Below are 18,845 nucleotides of genomic sequence, written 5' to 3' on the forward strand. Positions count from 1 at the left end.
GTATAATTGGTAAGTAAATTGATAATATATTTAGAATCTCTAACATAGGAGGGCATTTTTCCCACCAAGGGTTGTAGGAAAAAATCGATATACCTGCCCACCCGGGACGTAAGGGAATCAATTCCACTTACAATAGGGCGTCCCGGGGGGCAGGTAGGGTGTTTGTGTACTTTCGGTAGGTAGTAGATAAGGGGAGTGCGGGGGGCCTTGGGTACCAAATAGGTCTTTTCTTTTTTATTTAGAATCCCTTGGCTATACCCATACTCAACCACCTTTTTAAGTTCTTTAAGATATGGAATTTTGGGGTCTGATCCAAGGGGGGTGTACGTCTCCCTATCTCCGAGAATCCTATACATCTCCTGAAAATAATCTTCTCTGTTAAGGACCACAATACCACCCCCTTTGTCCGCGGGTCTAATAACCAAATTTTTGTTATTGCAAAGGGAATCAAGGCCAGTAAGGAGTTCACGATCTAATTTAGCTCTTTTGACGGGCATCTTATCTAGATCTCTCAATACCACCTCCTTAAAAACTTTGATGGAAGGTGCCAGGGCTCCTGGGGGATTAAAAAGGGAGGCATTAGCCAATCCTGAATGTTGGTAATCGCTGGGAAATGTATTTCTCTCTTGGATTGGATTAGATAGCATATATCTCTTGATATTAATTTTCCGAACAAATTTGTGGATATCCATATAGGTCTCAAACTTGTTTAGCTTCCTAGGTAATGCAAACTTTAAACCTTTATCTAGCACCAGTTTCTCTTCTTGACTGAGAACCACGGTGCTTAGATTAAAAATTCCTGTCCCTGCTAGAGCTTTTTTCTTTTTTGCTCGATTGCGTTTGCCTCCTCTGGTACCTCTCCCCGCTCTGCTAGTCGTTTGGTACCTTGACCTGGCCTGTGAAAACCCTGGGGGTTAGGAACTGGGGGGCCTGGATAATAGGACGAACCCATCCTGTCAATCATATAGGCTGATGATAGACCAGGGGTACCTCCTTCCCCGGGGTAGGGGGAATCAAGTGGACCTACATCATCCTCTGAAGGACCAACAAGATCCCGTAAGGGGTAAAAACGATTCTGGGTAGTACCCCCATAACCAAAATAGTTATCAGTAGTGGGACCAACCAATGGACCATTTGTAGGAACCCCTGACATGTGAGAGTACTGATCATTATGGTAGATAGAATAATCAGTACTATTATGGGGGGGAGGAGCCTCTGACATTCTCCCACCAGAGTAATTCCCCAATCGGGGTGGGGGACCCCCCCTGGGGTTATACCCACCACTCGATTGTGGGGTGTCTAAAGGGTAAGAACCCCAACTATGATTGTAATTGGGTCCCCACTGTGTATTGGGTGGATTCCAATGAGAATTACGCTGAGGGGCATTGTAATTTCGACCACTTCTCTTATTATTGTAGGGTTTGAAGGAACCCTTGGGGGGTCCTGATTGGTAATAAGGGGGTGGTGGTGGTCCCCCTCTAATGGGGTATTGTTGTCTCTGAGGGGACTGACGAAAACCTTGTGAGCTAGTGTCTCTAGTCCTCTGTACATTATTAGGCACAGGCAATTTATTTACATTGGAGTTGACAGAAGTGGAGACTTCCATGGCGGTACTGTCTGAGGTGGTATTATCAGCATTGACTGCCAGTAATTTTTTCTGCCATTCAAACACAATCCCACCCTGATAATCAGCAAGATCTCTATTATATTTTTTCTTTTTTTTATATGTTTGTTCCCTATCTTCCTTCTCTAGGAGATTTAATAATGACTGGGACTTATCTTTGTATTCTGTTGTATCCTGTAGAGGAATAAACTTTTCTCGAAGAGTTTTTATCTCTTCGTCTAACCTGGATAATTTGTGTAACTTCCTATCAATGAGGAATCTGAGGAGCCCGACCCCAGCCTCATTGAAATATTTATACCATTCATCCAACTGGATGTCACCCTTCTGGGGACTAACCTCCCATCTAAGGCTCCGAGGTACCATATTAGATTTGACATAGGTCTCCAGGTAGGCCACATCCCATTTGGTGTGAATTTCTGAGATGGTGAGGTTTTTTAATCTAATGAAGAGGCCACCCAAGTCCCCTTCTTCATTTTTGTAGGGTTCAAAAACCCCACTGGTGTTGACCTTCTTGGAGACCCTATAGTCAAAGATATCCATTAAATAAATGTAATGAATAAAGCAGCAGTGTTGAAGTATCAAAGGTAACAAATAGAATAAATAAAAGAGGGAATCACCGCGCTATATGATGTAAACAATGAACAATCAAGTAAATAAACAAATGACAAACAATTGAAAAGAAAAGCAGCCGCTTATATGTGAGATACACACATTAAACAGTAAATAAACAAAAGAAAGCAGCGCTGTAATTTGAAATATAAATAAATCACAAATAGTGAATAGTGATAAATAAAAGTCCAAAACAATCAAGTGCCAAAAAAAAGTCCGATAGGTGAAAGGAAATCTTCAAAATGCAATGGATAAACCGGGCAACTGAGCCCCTTGATAGGCAAATAAGGTGGAACTGGATGGACCTTCACCACACCACAGTGTTAAGTATAAAATGGGCGCTTACCAAATGGCAAGCTTAAAGAGCTTGTGACCTTAACCCGGTCGGGGCCTTTCTTGAGAAGGGGACACCGTTTGGACACTTCCTCAGACCGTGGATGGCTCACTATCCTCCGCAAAGGAAACCAGGATGCAGGGAAGGCTATGCCCATAACCTGGAGTTAATCTCACAAACAATGCCCCAAAAAAGAAGGAAGAGCAACATAGCGTAATCCTGGATGGATATTTATTCAAAGACTTTAAAATTACACTTACAGTGTGTTGGATAAAAAACAGCATGGAAAGCCGGCCGGCTAGCACGAACACCCGTCCTACAGACGGTGGATACGGCACGTCAGCACGTCAGCACGCCCGACGTACGTTTCGTCACACTTCTGACGTCGTCTGGGGCACGGGCGACGCACTGACGTGTCGCACATATATACCAAACAAATACAACCAAGCCTCGAAGTCAACAAAGGCCGGAAATCATCTTGCGCTCCGCCAAGTAAGGGCGGAAGATATAAAAACGCCATCTTAGTTAGGGGATCCCATACTCTAACGGATACCGTTCAGTTAATATAGTAAACGTTGCAAATTAATGGAAATAGAAGGGAAAACGGGAGCAGACAAAGAAGGAACACAATAAGCTCATCGGTAACATATATGGAAACAGATGCCAATTTAAATTAAGTCAGGCTAAATACAAATTGGATTCAATTATATTGGTTTTACGAGGGCCCAGCTTACACCAGTGAGGGGCATACCTGGGCACAGTTACGACGTCAAGATCAGTAAATATATTAATTAATCCCATTGATGTTGGCATAATCAAGGACAAATTCCAGATAGTACAGCCGGAGGGAAAGATGATTTCTCGGCCTCATATACCGAACAGTTCGAAATTGGGGTACTATTAAACAGTAACTATATTATTACATATTAATTGAATACATATGAAAAGCAGGAATAGAAATATATAAAAACATAGTAAATGGCAAAAAAACCCCCATCACTTAAAATTTGAAATTGGGGACAGAGCTTATGGTAAATTCATAAACAGCAGAACCAGCCCATTGAGATGTGAACCAACCCAAAGAGAGCTTGAACCACACACATAAAATATATAGGGGGTCAAAAAAAAATATAAATATATAGAAAGAGTACACAAACACCAGAACCTGCCTACTTGGGATAAGTAACAACCTAAAAAGTCATTCAAGGGAAGTATAAGCCCATAAGAATAAAAACAGCAATAGTTATTAATCGATATTAGAACCAATGAGCTAAACAAAAGAGTATTGTTAGGAGTTGTCGATAAAGGCATTGGTGTCAGTATCGACATTAAGTCCATATGGGACGTAACACCTGATTTTATGTATCCACAGCATTTCAAGTTTAGAAATGCTTCTGGTCAGGGAACTCCCCCTCCAATGGGGCCGATACCTATCGATCCCTAAAAACAAAGTTTTAGAGGGATCTTTATTATGGGAAATCAGATAGTGCTTTGAAACAGAATGTTTGGGAAAGCCATTGATAATGTTGGTAATATGCTCATTCAGGCGAACAGAAAGGGGTCGTCTAGTCCTACCCACATACTGTAGGCCACAAGGGCACTGTAGTAGGTAGACGACCCCCTCTGTGGTACAGGTGATGAAGGGTTTTATGTCATGCTCCTCTTGTGTACTAGAGGAGGTAAATTTGAGGGTACGTCTTGATGGCACAGAATTTAACTTACAGACCCGGCACCTCCCACATTTGTAATACCCCTTCAGATTATCAAAAAGGCCTTGAATCCCCCTAACGGGGGGGTCAAGAGCATTTGGGGCTAATCTATTCCTGAGGGATGGTGCTCCCTTAAAGATCACTTGTGGCTTATCTGGGATAACCCCTCTTAAAATGGGGTCATTGCCCAATAAGTGCCAGTGTTTATTAAACAAGCTTTTAATGTTATTATGTTGGATAGAATAAGTGGTAATAAAGGGCAAGGTGACAGAATTCTCTCTAGGGCCCACCCTCTCGCTCAATAGTTGTCTCCTATCTATAGCTTTAACCCCCTCCAAAGCATGAGTCAGAGATTCTCTGGTGTACCCCTTTTCAATAAACCTATTGGTCAAAATTCCGGCCTGTTGTAAAAACTGGGAATCGTCAGAACAGTTGCGTTTAAGTCGCATAAATTGACTCTTAGGTATAGACCGAAGCCAGGACCTATGGTGGCAACTACTTAGAGGGATATAGGAGTTACGATCCGTTTTCTTAAAAAACGTAGAGGTCATAAACTGGCCGTCCTGAATGGTGATATTGAGGTCTAAAAATTGAACATTAGATTGGCTGGCCTCAAAATTGAGTACAATACCCCTATTATTCTGGTTGAGTTCCTCCATAAAGAGGTCAAGATCGCTGCGATTCCCATCCCAGAGGAGGAGGATGTCGTCGATGTACCTAGCCCACAGCTTAAGCTGGGGCCTCTGGCAAACATGGACGACATCCTCCTCCCACAGGGCCATAAACAGGTTCGCAAGACTGGGGGCATATTTAGCCCCCATTGCGACACCACGGTCCTGTCGGTAAAAACATTGGTTGAACCAAAAATAATTATGGGACGCAGCGTATCTTAAAAGTATCATGATGAAATTGATTTGTTCATCATATAAACCTGAATCCCTTCTTAAGTAGTATTCTACTGCATAAAGACCTAACTCATGGGGAATGATCGTGTATAGGGACGTTACATCCGCTGTAACTATCCACATGGTAGGGGTGGGGGTATAATTGGTAAGTAAATTGATAATATATTTAGAATCTCTAACATAGGAGGGCATTTTTCCCACCAAGGGTTGTAGGAAAAAATCGATATACCTGCCCACCCGGGACGTAAGGGAATCAATTCCACTTACAATAGGGCGTCCCGGGGGGCAGGTAGGGTGTTTGTGTACTTTCGGTAGGTAGTAGATAAGGGGAGTGCGGGGGGCCTTGGGTACCAAATAGGTCTTTTCTTTTTTATTTAGAATCCCTTGGCTATACCCATACTCAACCACCTTTTTAAGTTCTTTAAGATATGGAATTTTGGGGTCTGATCCAAGGGGGGTGTACGTCTCCCTATCTCCGAGAATCCTATACATCTCCTGAAAATAATCTTCTCTGTTAAGGACCACAATACCACCCCCTTTGTCCGCGGGTCTAATAACCAAATTTTTGTTATTGCAAAGGGAATCAAGGCCAGTAAGGAGTTCACGATCTAATTTAGCTCTTTTGACGGGCATCTTATCTAGATCTCTCAATACCACCTCCTTAAAAACTTTGATGGAAGGTGCCAGGGCTCCTGGGGGATTAAAAAGGGAGGCATTAGCCAATCCTGAATGTTGGTAATCGCTGGGAAATGTATTTCTCTCTTGGATTGGATTAGATAGCATATATCTCTTGATATTAATTTTCCGAACAAATTTGTGGATATCCATATAGGTCTCAAACTTGTTTAGCTTCCTAGGTAATGCAAACTTTAAACCTTTATCTAGCACCAGTTTCTCTTCTTGACTGAGAACCACGGTGCTTAGATTAAAAATTCCTGTCCCTGCTAGAGCTTTTTTCTTTTTTGCTCGATTGCGTTTGCCTCCTCTGGTACCTCTCCCCGCTCTGCTAGTCGTTTGGTACCTTGACCTGGCCTGTGAAAACCCTGGGGGTTAGGAACTGGGGGGCCTGGATAATAGGACGAACCCATCCTGTCAATCATATAGGCTGATGATAGACCAGGGGTACCTCCTTCCCCGGGGTAGGGGGAATCAAGTGGACCTACATCATCCTCTGAAGGACCAACAAGATCCCGTAAGGGGTAAAAACGATTCTGGGTAGTACCCCCATAACCAAAATAGTTATCAGTAGTGGGACCAACCAATGGACCATTTGTAGGAACCCCTGACATGTGAGAGTACTGATCATTATGGTAGATAGAATAATCAGTACTATTATGGGGGGGAGGAGCCTCTGACATTCTCCCACCAGAGTAATTCCCCAATCGGGGTGGGGGACCCCCCCTGGGGTTATACCCACCACTCGATTGTGGGGTGTCTAAAGGGTAAGAACCCCAACTATGATTGTAATTGGGTCCCCACTGTGTATTGGGTGGATTCCAATGAGAATTACGCTGAGGGGCATTGTAATTTCGACCACTTCTCTTATTATTGTAGGGTTTGAAGGAACCCTTGGGGGGTCCTGATTGGTAATAAGGGGGTGGTGGTGGTCCCCCTCTAATGGGGTATTGTTGTCTCTGAGGGGACTGACGAAAACCTTGTGAGCTAGTGTCTCTAGTCCTCTGTACATTATTAGGCACAGGCAATTTATTTACATTGGAGTTGACAGAAGTGGAGACTTCCATGGCGGTACTGTCTGAGGTGGTATTATCAGCATTGACTGCCAGTAATTTTTTCTGCCATTCAAACACAATCCCACCCTGATAATCAGCAAGATCTCTATTATATTTTTTCTTTTTTTTATATGTTTGTTCCCTATCTTCCTTCTCTAGGAGATTTAATAATGACTGGGACTTATCTTTGTATTCTGTTGTATCCTGTAGAGGAATAAACTTTTCTCGAAGAGTTTTTATCTCTTCGTCTAACCTGGATAATTTGTGTAACTTCCTATCAATGAGGAATCTGAGGAGCCCGACCCCAGCCTCATTGAAATATTTATACCATTCATCCAACTGGATGTCACCCTTCTGGGGACTAACCTCCCATCTAAGGCTCCGAGGTACCATATTAGATTTGACATAGGTCTCCAGGTAGGCCACATCCCATTTGGTGTGAATTTCTGAGATGGTGAGGTTTTTTAATCTAATGAAGAGGCCACCCAAGTCCCCTTCTTCATTTTTGTAGGGTTCAAAAACCCCACTGGTGTTGACCTTCTTGGAGACCCTATAGTCAAAGATATCCATTAAATAAATGTAATGAATAAAGCAGCAGTGTTGAAGTATCAAAGGTAACAAATAGAATAAATAAAAGAGGGAATCACCGCGCTATATGATGTAAACAATGAACAATCAAGTAAATAAACAAATGACAAACAATTGAAAAGAAAAGCAGCCGCTTATATGTGAGATACACACATTAAACAGTAAATAAACAAAAGAAAGCAGCGCTGTAATTTGAAATATAAATAAATCACAAATAGTGAATAGTGATAAATAAAAGTCCAAAACAATCAAGTGCCAAAAAAAAGTCCCGATAGGTGAAAGGAAATCTTCAAATGCAATGGATAAACCGGGCAACTGAGCCCCTTGATAGGCAAATAAGGTGGAACTGGATGGACCTTCACCACACCACAGTGTTAAGTATAAAATGGGCGCTTACCAAATGGCAAGCTTAAAGAGCTTGTGACCTTAACCCGGTCGGGGCCTTTCTTGAGAAGGGGACACCGTTTGGACACTTCCTCAGACCGTGGATGGCTCACTATCCTCCGCAAAGGAAACCAGGATGCAGGGAAGGCTATGCTAACCTGGAGTTAATCTCACAAACAATGCCCCAAAAAAGAAGGAAGAGCAACATAGCGTAATCCTGGATGGATATTTATTCAAAGACTTTAAAATTACACTTACAGTGTGTTGGATAAAAAAACAGCATGGAAAGTCGGCCGGCTAGCACGAACACCCGTCCTACAGACGGTGGATACGGCACGTCAGCACGTCAGCACGCCCGACGTACGTTTCGTCACACTTCTGACGTCGTCTGGGGCACGGGCGACGCACTGACGTGTCGCACATATATACCAAACAAATACAACCAAGCCTCGAAGTCAACAAAGGCCGGAAATCATCTTGCGCTCCGCCAAGTAAGGGCGGAAGATATAAAAACGCCATCTTAGTTAGGGGATCCCATACTCTAACGGATACCGTTCAGTTAATATAGTAAACGTTGCAAATTAATGGAAATAGAAGGGAAAACGGGAGCAGACAAAGAAGGAACACAATAAGCTCATCGGTAACATATATGGAAACAGATGCCAATTTAAATTAAGTCAGGCTAAATACAAATTGGATTCAATTATATTGGTTTTACGAGGGCCCAGCTTACACCAGTGAGGGGCATACCTGGGCACAGTTACGACGTCAAGATCAGTAAATATATTAATTAATCCCATTGATGTTGGCATAATCAAGGACAAATTCCAGATAGTACAGCCGGAGGGAAAGATGATTTCTCGGCCTCATATACCGAACAGTTCGAAATTGGGGGGTACTATTAAACAGTAACTATATTATTACATATTAATTGAATACATATGAAAAGCAGGAATAGAAATATATAAAAACATAGTAAATGGCAAAAAAACCCCCATCACTTAAAATTTGAAATTGGGGACAGAGCTTATGGTAAATTCATAAACAGCAGAACCAGCCCATTGAGATGTGAACCAACCCAAAGAGAGCTTGAACCACACACATAAAATATATAGGGGGTCAAAAAAAAATATAAATATATAGAAAGAGTACACAAACACCAGAACCTGCCTACTTGGGATAAGTAACAACCTAAAAAGTCATTCAAGGGAAGTATAAGCCCATAAGAATAAAAACAGCAATAGTTATTAATCGATATTAGAACCAATGAGCTAAACAAAAGAGTATTGTTAGGAGTTGTCGATAAAGGCATTGGTGTCAGTATCGACATTAAGTCCATATGGGACGTAACACCTGATTTTATGTATCCACAGCATTTCAAGTTTAGAAATGCTTCTGGTCAGGGAACTCCCCCTCCAATGGGGCCGATACCTATCGATCCCTAAAAACAAAGTTTTAGAGGGATCTTTATTATGGGAAATCAGATAGTGCTTTGAAACAGAATGTTTGGGAAAGCCATTGATAATGTTGGTAACAGGAATTTTTAATCTAAGCACCGTGGTTCTCAGTCAAGAAGAGAAACTGGTGCTAGATAAAGGTTTAAAGTTTGCATTACCTAGGAAGCTAAACAAGTTTGAGACCTATATGGATATCCACAAATTTGTTCGGAAAATTAATATCAAGAGATATATGCTATCTAATCCAATCCAAGAGAGAAATACATTTCCCAGCGATTACCAACATTCAGGATTGGCTAATGCCTCCCTTTTTAATCCCCCAGGAGCCCTGGCACCTTCCATCAAAGTTTTTAAGGAGGTGGTATTGAGAGATCTAGATAAGATGCCCGTCAAAAGAGCTAAATTAGATCGTGAACTCCTTACTGGCCTTGATTCCCTTTGCAATAACAAAAATTTGGTTATTAGACCCGCGGACAAAGGGGGTGGTATTGTGGTCCTTAACAGAGAAGATTATTTTCAGGAGATGTATAGGATTCTCGGAGATAGGGAGACGTACACCCCCCTTGGATCAGACCCCAAAATTCCATATCTTAAAGAACTTAAAAAGGTGGTTGAGTATGGGTATAGCCAAGGGATTCTAAATAAAAAAGAAAAGACCTATTTGGTACCCAAGGCCCCCCGCACTCCCCTTATCTACTACCTACCGAAAGTACACAAACACCCTACCTGCCCCCCGGGACGCCCTATTGTAAGTGGAATTGATTCCCTTACGTCCCGGGTGGGCAGGTATATCGATTTTTTCCTACAACCCTTGGTGGGAAAAATGCCCTCCTATGTTAGAGATTCTAAATATATTATCAATTTACTTACCAATTATACCCCCACCCCTACCATGTGGATAGTTACAGCGGATGTAACGTCCCTATACACGATCATTCCCCATGAGTTAGGTCTTTATGCAGTAGAATACTACTTAAGAAGGGATTCAGGTTTATATGATGAACAAATCAATTTCATCATGATACTTTTAAGATACGCTGCGTCCCATAATTATTTTTGGTTCAACCAATGTTTTTACCGACAGGACCGTGGTGTCGCAATGGGGGCTAAATATGCCCCCAGTCTTGCGAACCTGTTTATGGCCCTGTGGGAGGAGGATGTCGTCCATGTTTGCCAGAGGCCCCAGCTTAAGCTGTGGGCTAGGTACATCGACGACATCCTCCTCCTCTGGGATGGGAATCGCAGCGATCTTGACCTCTTTATGGAGGAACTCAACCAGAATAATAGGGGTATTGTACTCAATTTTGAGGCCAGCCAATCTAATGTTCAATTTTTAGACCTCAATATCACCATTCAGGACGGCCAGTTTATGACCTCTACGTTTTTTAAGAAAACGGATCGTAACTCCTATATCCCTCTAAGTAGTTGCCACCATAGGTCCTGGCTTCGGTCTATACCTAAGAGTCAATTTATGCGACTTAAACGCAACTGTTCTGACGATTCCCAGTTTTTACAACAGGCCGGAATTTTGACCAATAGGTTTATTGAAAAGGGGTACACCAGAGAATCTCTGACTCATGCTTTGGAGGGGGTTAAAGCTATAGATAGGAGACAACTATTGAGCGAGAGGGTGGGCCCTAGAGAGAATTCTGTCACCTTGCCCTTTATTACCACTTATTCTATCCAACATAATAACATTAAAAGCTTGTTTAATAAACACTGGCACTTATTGGGCAATGACCCCATTTTAAGAGGGGTTATCCCAGATAAGCCACAAGTGATCTTTAAGGGAGCACCATCCCTCAGGAATAGATTAGCCCCAAATGCTCTTGACCCCCCCGTTAGGGGGATTCAAGGCCTTTTTGATAATCTGAAGGGGTATTACAAATGTGGGAGGTGCCGGGTCTGTAAGTTAAATTCTGTGCCATCAAGACGTACCCTCAAATTTACCTCCTCTAGTACACAAGAGGAGCATGACATAAAACCCTTCATCACCTGTACCACAGAGGGGGTCGTCTACCTACTACAGTGCCCTTGTGGCCTACAGTATGTGGGTAGGACTAGACGACCCCTTTCTGTTCGCCTGAATGAGCATATTACCAACATTATCAATGGCTTTCCCAAACATTCTGTTTCAAAGCACTATCTGATTTCCCATAATAAAGATCCCTCTAAAACTTTGTTTTTAGGGATCGATAGGTATCGGCCCCATTGGAGGGGGAGTTCCCTGACCAGAAGCATTTCTAAACTTGAAATGCTGTGGATACATAAAATCAGGTGTTACGTCCCATATGGACTTAATGTCGATACTGACACCAATGCCTTTATCGACAACTCCTAACAATACTCTTTTGTTTAGCTCATTGGTTCTAATATCGATTAATAACTATTGCTGTTTTTATTCTTATGGGCTTATACTTCCCTTGAATGACTTTTTAGGTTGTTACTTATCCCAAGTAGGCAGGTTCTGGTGTTTGTGTACTCTTTCTATATATTTATATTTTTTTTGACCCCCTATATATTTTATGTGTGTGGTTCAAGCTCTCTTTGGGTTGGTTCACATCTCAATGGGCTGGTTCTGCTGTTTATGAATTTACCATAAGCTCTGTCCCCAATTTCAAATTTTAAGTGATGGGGGTTTTTTTGCCATTTACTATGTTTTTATATATTTCTATTCCTGCTTTTCATATGTATTCAATTAATATGTAATAATATAGTTACTGTTTAATAGTACCCCAATTTCGAACTGTTCGGTATATGAGGCCGAGAAATCATCTTTCCCTCCGGCTGTACTATCTGGAATTTGTCCTTGATTATGCCAACATCAATGGGATTAATTAATATATTTACTGATCTTGACGTCGTAACTGTGCCCAGGTATGCCCCTCACTGGTGTAAGCTGGGCCCTCGTAAAACCAATATAATTGAATCCAATTTGTATTTAGCCTGACTTAATTTAAATTGGCATCTGTTTCCATATATGTTACCGATGAGCTTATTGTGTTCCTTCTTTGTCTGCTCCCGTTTTCCCTTCTATTTCCATTAATTTGCAACGTTTACTATATTAACTGAACGGTATCCGTTAGAGTATGGGATCCCCTAACTAAGATGGCGTTTTTATATCTTCCGCCCTTACTTGGCGGAGCGCAAGATGATTTCCGGCCTTTGTTGACTTCGAGGCTTGGTTGTATTTGTTTGGTATATATGTGCGACACGTCAGTGCGTCGCCCGTGCCCCAGACGACGTCAGAAGTGTGACGAAACGTACGTCGGGCGTGCTGACGTGCTGACGTGCCGTATCCACCGTCTGTAGGACGGGTGTTCGTGCTAGCCGGCCGGCTTTCCATGCTGTTTTTTATCCAACACACTGTAAGTGTAATTTTAAAGTCTTTGAATAAATATCCATCCAGGATTACGCTATGTTGCTCTTCCTTCTTTTTTGGGGCATTGTTTGTGAGATTAACTCCAGGTTATGGGCATAGCCTTCCCTGCATCCTGGTTTCCTTTGCGGAGGATAGTGAGCCATCCACGGTCTGAGGAAGTGTCCAAACGGTGTCCCCTTCTCAAGAAAGGCCCCGACCGGGTTAAGGTCACAAGCTCTTTAAGCTTGCCATTTGGTAAGCGCCCATTTTATACTTAACACTGTGGTGTGGTGAAGGTCCATCCAGTTCCACCTTATTTGCCTATCAAGGGGCTCAGTTGCCCGGTTTATCCATTGCATTTTGAAGATTTCCTTTCACCTATCGGACTTTTTTTTTGGCACTTGATTGTTTTGGACTTTTATTTATCACTATTCACTATTTGTGATTTATTTATATTTCAAATTACAGCGCTGCTTTCTTTTGTTTATTTACTGTTTAATGTGTGTATCTCACATATAAGCGGCTGCTTTTCTTTTCAATTGTTTGTCATTTGTTTATTTACTTGATTGTTCATTGTTTACATCATATAGCGCGGTGATTCCCTCTTTTATTTATTCTATTTGTTACCTTTGATACTTCAACACTGCTGCTTTATTCATTACATTTATTTAATGGATATCTTTGACTATAGGGTCTCCAAGAAGGTCAACACCAGTGGGGTTTTTGAACCCTACAAAAATGAAGAAGGGGACTTGGGTGGCCTCTTCATTAGATTAAAAAACCTCACCATCTCAGAAATTCACACCAAATGGGATGTGGCCTACCTGGAGACCTATGTCAAATCTAATATGGTACCTCGGAGCCTTAGATGGGAGGTTAGTCCCCAGAAGGGTGACATCCAGTTGGATGAATGGTATAAATATTTCAATGAGGCTGGGGTCGGGCTCCTCAGATTCCTCATTGATAGGAAGTTACACAAATTATCCAGGTTAGACGAAGAGATAAAAACTCTTCGAGAAAAGTTTATTCCTCTACAGGATACAACAGAATACAAAGATAAGTCCCAGTCATTATTAAATCTCCTAGAGAAGGAAGATAGGGAACAAACATATAAAAAAAAGAAAAAATATAATAGAGATCTTGCTGATTATCAGGGTGGGATTGTGTTTGAATGGCAGAAAAAATTACTGGCAGTCAATGCTGATAATACCACCTCAGACAGTACCGCCATGGAAGTCTCCACTTCTGTCAACTCCAATGTAAATAAATTGCCTGTGCCTAATAATGTACAGAGGACTAGAGACACTAGCTCACAAGGTTTTCGTCAGTCCCCTCAGAGACAACAATACCCCATTAGAGGGGGACCACCACCACCCCCTTATTACCAATCAGGACCCCCCAAGGGTTCCTTCAAACCCTACAATAATAAGAGAAGTGGTCGAAATTACAATGCCCCTCAGCGTAATTCTCATTGGAATCCACCCAATACACAGTGGGGACCCAATTACAATCATAGTTGGGGTTCTTACCCTTTAGACACCCCACAATCGAGTGGTGGGTATAACCCCAGGGGGGGTCCCCCACCCCGATTGGGGAATTACTCTGGTGGGAGAATGTCAGAGGCTCCTCCCCCCCATAATAGTACTGATTATTCTATCTACCATAATGATCAGTACTCTCACATGTCAGGGGTTCCTACAAATGGTCCATTGGTTGGTCCCACTACTGATAACTATTTTGGTTATGGGGGTACTACCCAGAATCGTTTTTACCCCTTACGGGATCTTGTTGGTCCTTCAGAGGATGATGTAGGTCCACTTGATTCCCCCTACCCCGGGGAAGGAGGTACCCCTGGTCTATCATCAGCCTATATGATTGACAGGATGGGTTCGTCCTATTATCCAGGCCCCCCAGTTCCTAACCCCCAGGGTTTTCACAGGCCAGGTCAAGGTACCAAACGACTAGCAGAGCGGGGAGAGGTACCAGAGGAGGCAAACGCAATCGAGCAAAAAAGAAAAAAGCTCTAGCAGGGACAGGAATTTTTAATCTAAGCACCGTGGTTCTCAGTCAAGAAGAGAAACTGGTGCTAGATAAAGGTTTAAAGTTTGCATTACCTAGGAAGCTAAACAAGTTTGAGACCTATATGGATATCCACAAATTTGTTCGGAAAATTAATATCAAGAGATATATGCTATCTAATCCAATCCAAGAGAGAAATACATTTCCCAGCGATTACCAACATTCAGGATTGGCTAATGCCTCCCTTTTTAATCCCCCAGGAGCCCTGGCACCTTCCATCAAAGTTTTTAAGGAGGTGGTATTGAGAGATCTAGATAAGATGCCCGTCAAAAGAGCTAAATTAGATCGTGAACTCCTTACTGGCCTTGATTCCCTTTGCAATAACAAAAATTTGGTTATTAGACCCGCGGACAAAGGGGGTGGTATTGTGGTCCTTAACAGAGAAGATTATTTTCAGGAGATGTATAGGATTCTCGGAGATAGGGAGACGTACACCCCCCTTGGATCAGACCCCAAAATTCCATATCTTAAAGAACTTAAAAAGGTGGTTGAGTATGGGTATAGCCAAGGGATTCTAAATAAAAAAGAAAAGACCTATTTGGTACCCAAGGCCCCCCGCACTCCCCTTATCTACTACCTACCGAAAGTACACAAACACCCTACCTGCCCCCCGGGACGCCCTATTGTAAGTGGAATTGATTCCCTTACGTCCCGGGTGGGCAGGTATATCGATTTTTTCCTACAACCCTTGGTGGGAAAAATGCCCTCCTATGTTAGAGATTCTAAATATATTATCAATTTACTTACCAATTATACCCCCACCCCTACCATGTGGATAGTTACAGCGGATGTAACGTCCCTATACACGATCATTCCCCATGAGTTAGGTCTTTATGCAGTAGAATACTACTTAAGAAGGGATTCAGGTTTATATGATGAACAAATCAATTTCATCATGATACTTTTAAGATACGCTGCGTCCCATAATTATTTTTGGTTCAACCAATGTTTTTACCGACAGGACCGTGGTGTCGCAATGGGGGCTAAATATGCCCCCAGTCTTGCGAACCTGTTTATGGCCCTGTGGGAGGAGGATGTCGTCCATGTTTGCCAGAGGCCCCAGCTTAAGCTGTGGGCTAGGTACATCGACGACATCCTCCTCCTCTGGGATGGGAATCGCAGCGATCTTGACCTCTTTATGGAGGAACTCAACCAGAATAATAGGGGTATTGTACTCAATTTTGAGGCCAGCCAATCTAATGTTCAATTTTTAGACCTCAATATCACCATTCAGGACGGCCAGTTTATGACCTCTACGTTTTTTAAGAAAACGGATCGTAACTCCTATATCCCTCTAAGTAGTTGCCACCATAGGTCCTGGCTTCGGTCTATACCTAAGAGTCAATTTATGCGACTTAAACGCAACTGTTCTGACGATTCCCAGTTTTTACAACAGGCCGGAATTTTGACCAATAGGTTTATTGAAAAGGGGTACACCAGAGAATCTCTGACTCATGCTTTGGAGGGGGTTAAAGCTATAGATAGGAGACAACTATTGAGCGAGAGGGTGGGCCCTAGAGAGAATTCTGTCACCTTGCCCTTTATTACCACTTATTCTATCCAACATAATAACATTAAAAGCTTGTTTAATAAACACTGGCACTTATTGGGCAATGACCCCATTTTAAGAGGGGTTATCCCAGATAAGCCACAAGTGATCTTTAAGGGAGCACCATCCCTCAGGAATAGATTAGCCCCAAATGCTCTTGACCCCCCCGTTAGGGGGATTCAAGGCCTTTTTGATAATCTGAAGGGGTATTACAAATGTGGGAGGTGCCGGGTCTGTAAGTTAAATTCTGTGCCATCAAGACGTACCCTCAAATTTACCTCCTCTAGTACACAAGAGGAGCATGACATAAAACCCTTCATCACCTGTACCACAGAGGGGGTCGTCTACCTACTACAGTGCCCTTGTGGCCTACAGTATGTGGGTAGGACTAGACGACCCCTTTCTGTTCGCCTGAATGAGCATATTACCAACATTATCAATGGCTTTCCCAAACATTCTGTTTCAAAGCACTATCTGATTTCCCATAATAAAGATCCCTCTAAAACTTTGTTTTTAGGGATCGATAGGTATCGGCCCCATTGGAGGGGGAGTTCCCTGACCAGAAGCATTTCTAAACTTGAAATGCTGTGGATACATAAAATCAGGTGTTACGTCCCATATGGACTTAATGTCGATACTGACACCAATGCCTTTATCGACAACTCCTAACAATACTCTTTTGTTTAGCTCATTGGTTCTAATATCGATTAATAACTATTGCTGTTTTTATTCTTATGGGCTTATACTTCCCTTGAATGACTTTTTAGGTTGTTACTTATCCCAAGTAGGCAGGTTCTGGTGTTTGTGTACTCTTTCTATATATTTATATTTTTTTTTGACCCCCTATATATTTTATGTGTGTGGTTCAAGCTCTCTTTGGGTTGGTTCACATCCCAATGGGCTGGTTCTGCTGTTTATGAATTTACCATAAGCTCTGTCCCCAATTTCAAATTTTAAGTGATGGGGGTTTTTTTGCCATTTACTATGTTTTTATATATTTCTATTCCTGCTTTTCATATGTATTCAATTAATATGTAATAATATAGTTACTGTTTAATAGTACCCCAATTTCGAACTGTTCGGTATATGAGGCCGAGAAATCATCTTTCCCTCCGGCTGTACTATCTGGAATTTGTCCTTGATTATGCCAACATCAATGGGATTAATTAATATATTTACTGATCTTGACGTCGTAACTGTGCCCAGGTATGCCCCTCACTGGTGTAAGCTGGGCCCTCGTAAAACCAATATAATTGAATCCAATTTGTATTTAGCCTGACTTAATTTAAATTGGCATCTGTTTCCATATATGTTACCGATGAGCTTATTGTGTTCCTTCTTTGTCTGCTCCCGTTTTCCCTTCTATTTCCATTAATTTGCAACGTTTACTATATTAACTGAACGGTATCCGTTAGAGTATGGGATCCCCTAACTAAGATGGCGTTTTTATATCTTCCGCCCTTACTTGGCGGAGCGCAAGATGATTTCCGGCCTTTGTTGACTTCGAGGCTTGGTTGTATTTGTTTGGTATATATGTGCGACACGTCAGTGCGTCGCCCGTGCCCCAGACGACGTCAGAAGTGTGACGAAACGTACGTCGGGCGTGCTGACGTGCTGACGTGCCGTATCCACCGTCTGTAGGACGGGTGTTCGTGCTAGCCGGCCGGCTTTCCATGCTGTTTTTTATCCAACACACTGTAAGTGTAATTTTAAAGTCTTTGAATAAATATCCATCCAGGATTACGCTATGTTGCTCTTCCTTCTTTTTTGGGGCATTGTTTGTGAGATTAACTCCAGGTTATGGGCATAGCCTTCCCTGCATCCTGGTTTCCTTTGCGGAGGATAGTGAGCCATCCACGGTCTGAGGAAGTGTCCAAACGGTGTCCCCTTCTCAAGAAAGGCCCCGACCGGGTTAAGGTCACAAGCTCTTTAAGCTTGCCATTTGGTAAGCGCCCATTTTATACTTAACACTGTGGTGTGGTGAAGGTCCATCCAGTTCCACCTTATTTGCCTATCAAGGGGCTCAGTTGCCCGGTTTATCCATTGCATTTTGAAGATTTCCTTTCACCTATCGGACTTTTTTTTGGCACTTGATTGTTTTGGACTTTTATTTATCACTATTCACTATTTGTGATTTATTTATATTTCAAATTACAGCGCTGCTTTCTTTTGTTTATTTACTGTTTAATGTGTGTATCTCACATATAAGCGGCTGCTTTTCTTTTCAATTGTTTGTCATTTGTTTATTTACTTGATTGTTCATTGTTTACATCATATAGCGCGGTGATTCCCTCTTTTATTTATTCTATTTGTTACCTTTGATACTTCAACACTGCTGCTTTATTCATTACATTTATTTAATGGATATCTTTGACTATAGGGTCTCCAAGAAGGTCAACACCAGTGGGGTTTTTGAACCCTACAAAAATGAAGAAGGGGACTTGGGTGGCCTCTTCATTAGATTAAAAAACCTCACCATCTCAGAAATTCACACCAAATGGGATGTGGCCTACCTG

The sequence above is a fragment of the Aquarana catesbeiana genome, linkage group LG03 (assembly GCF_042186555.1).
Source record: "Aquarana catesbeiana isolate 2022-GZ linkage group LG03, ASM4218655v1, whole genome shotgun sequence".
NCBI classification, from domain to species: domain Eukaryota; kingdom Metazoa; phylum Chordata; class Amphibia; order Anura; family Ranidae; genus Aquarana; species Aquarana catesbeiana.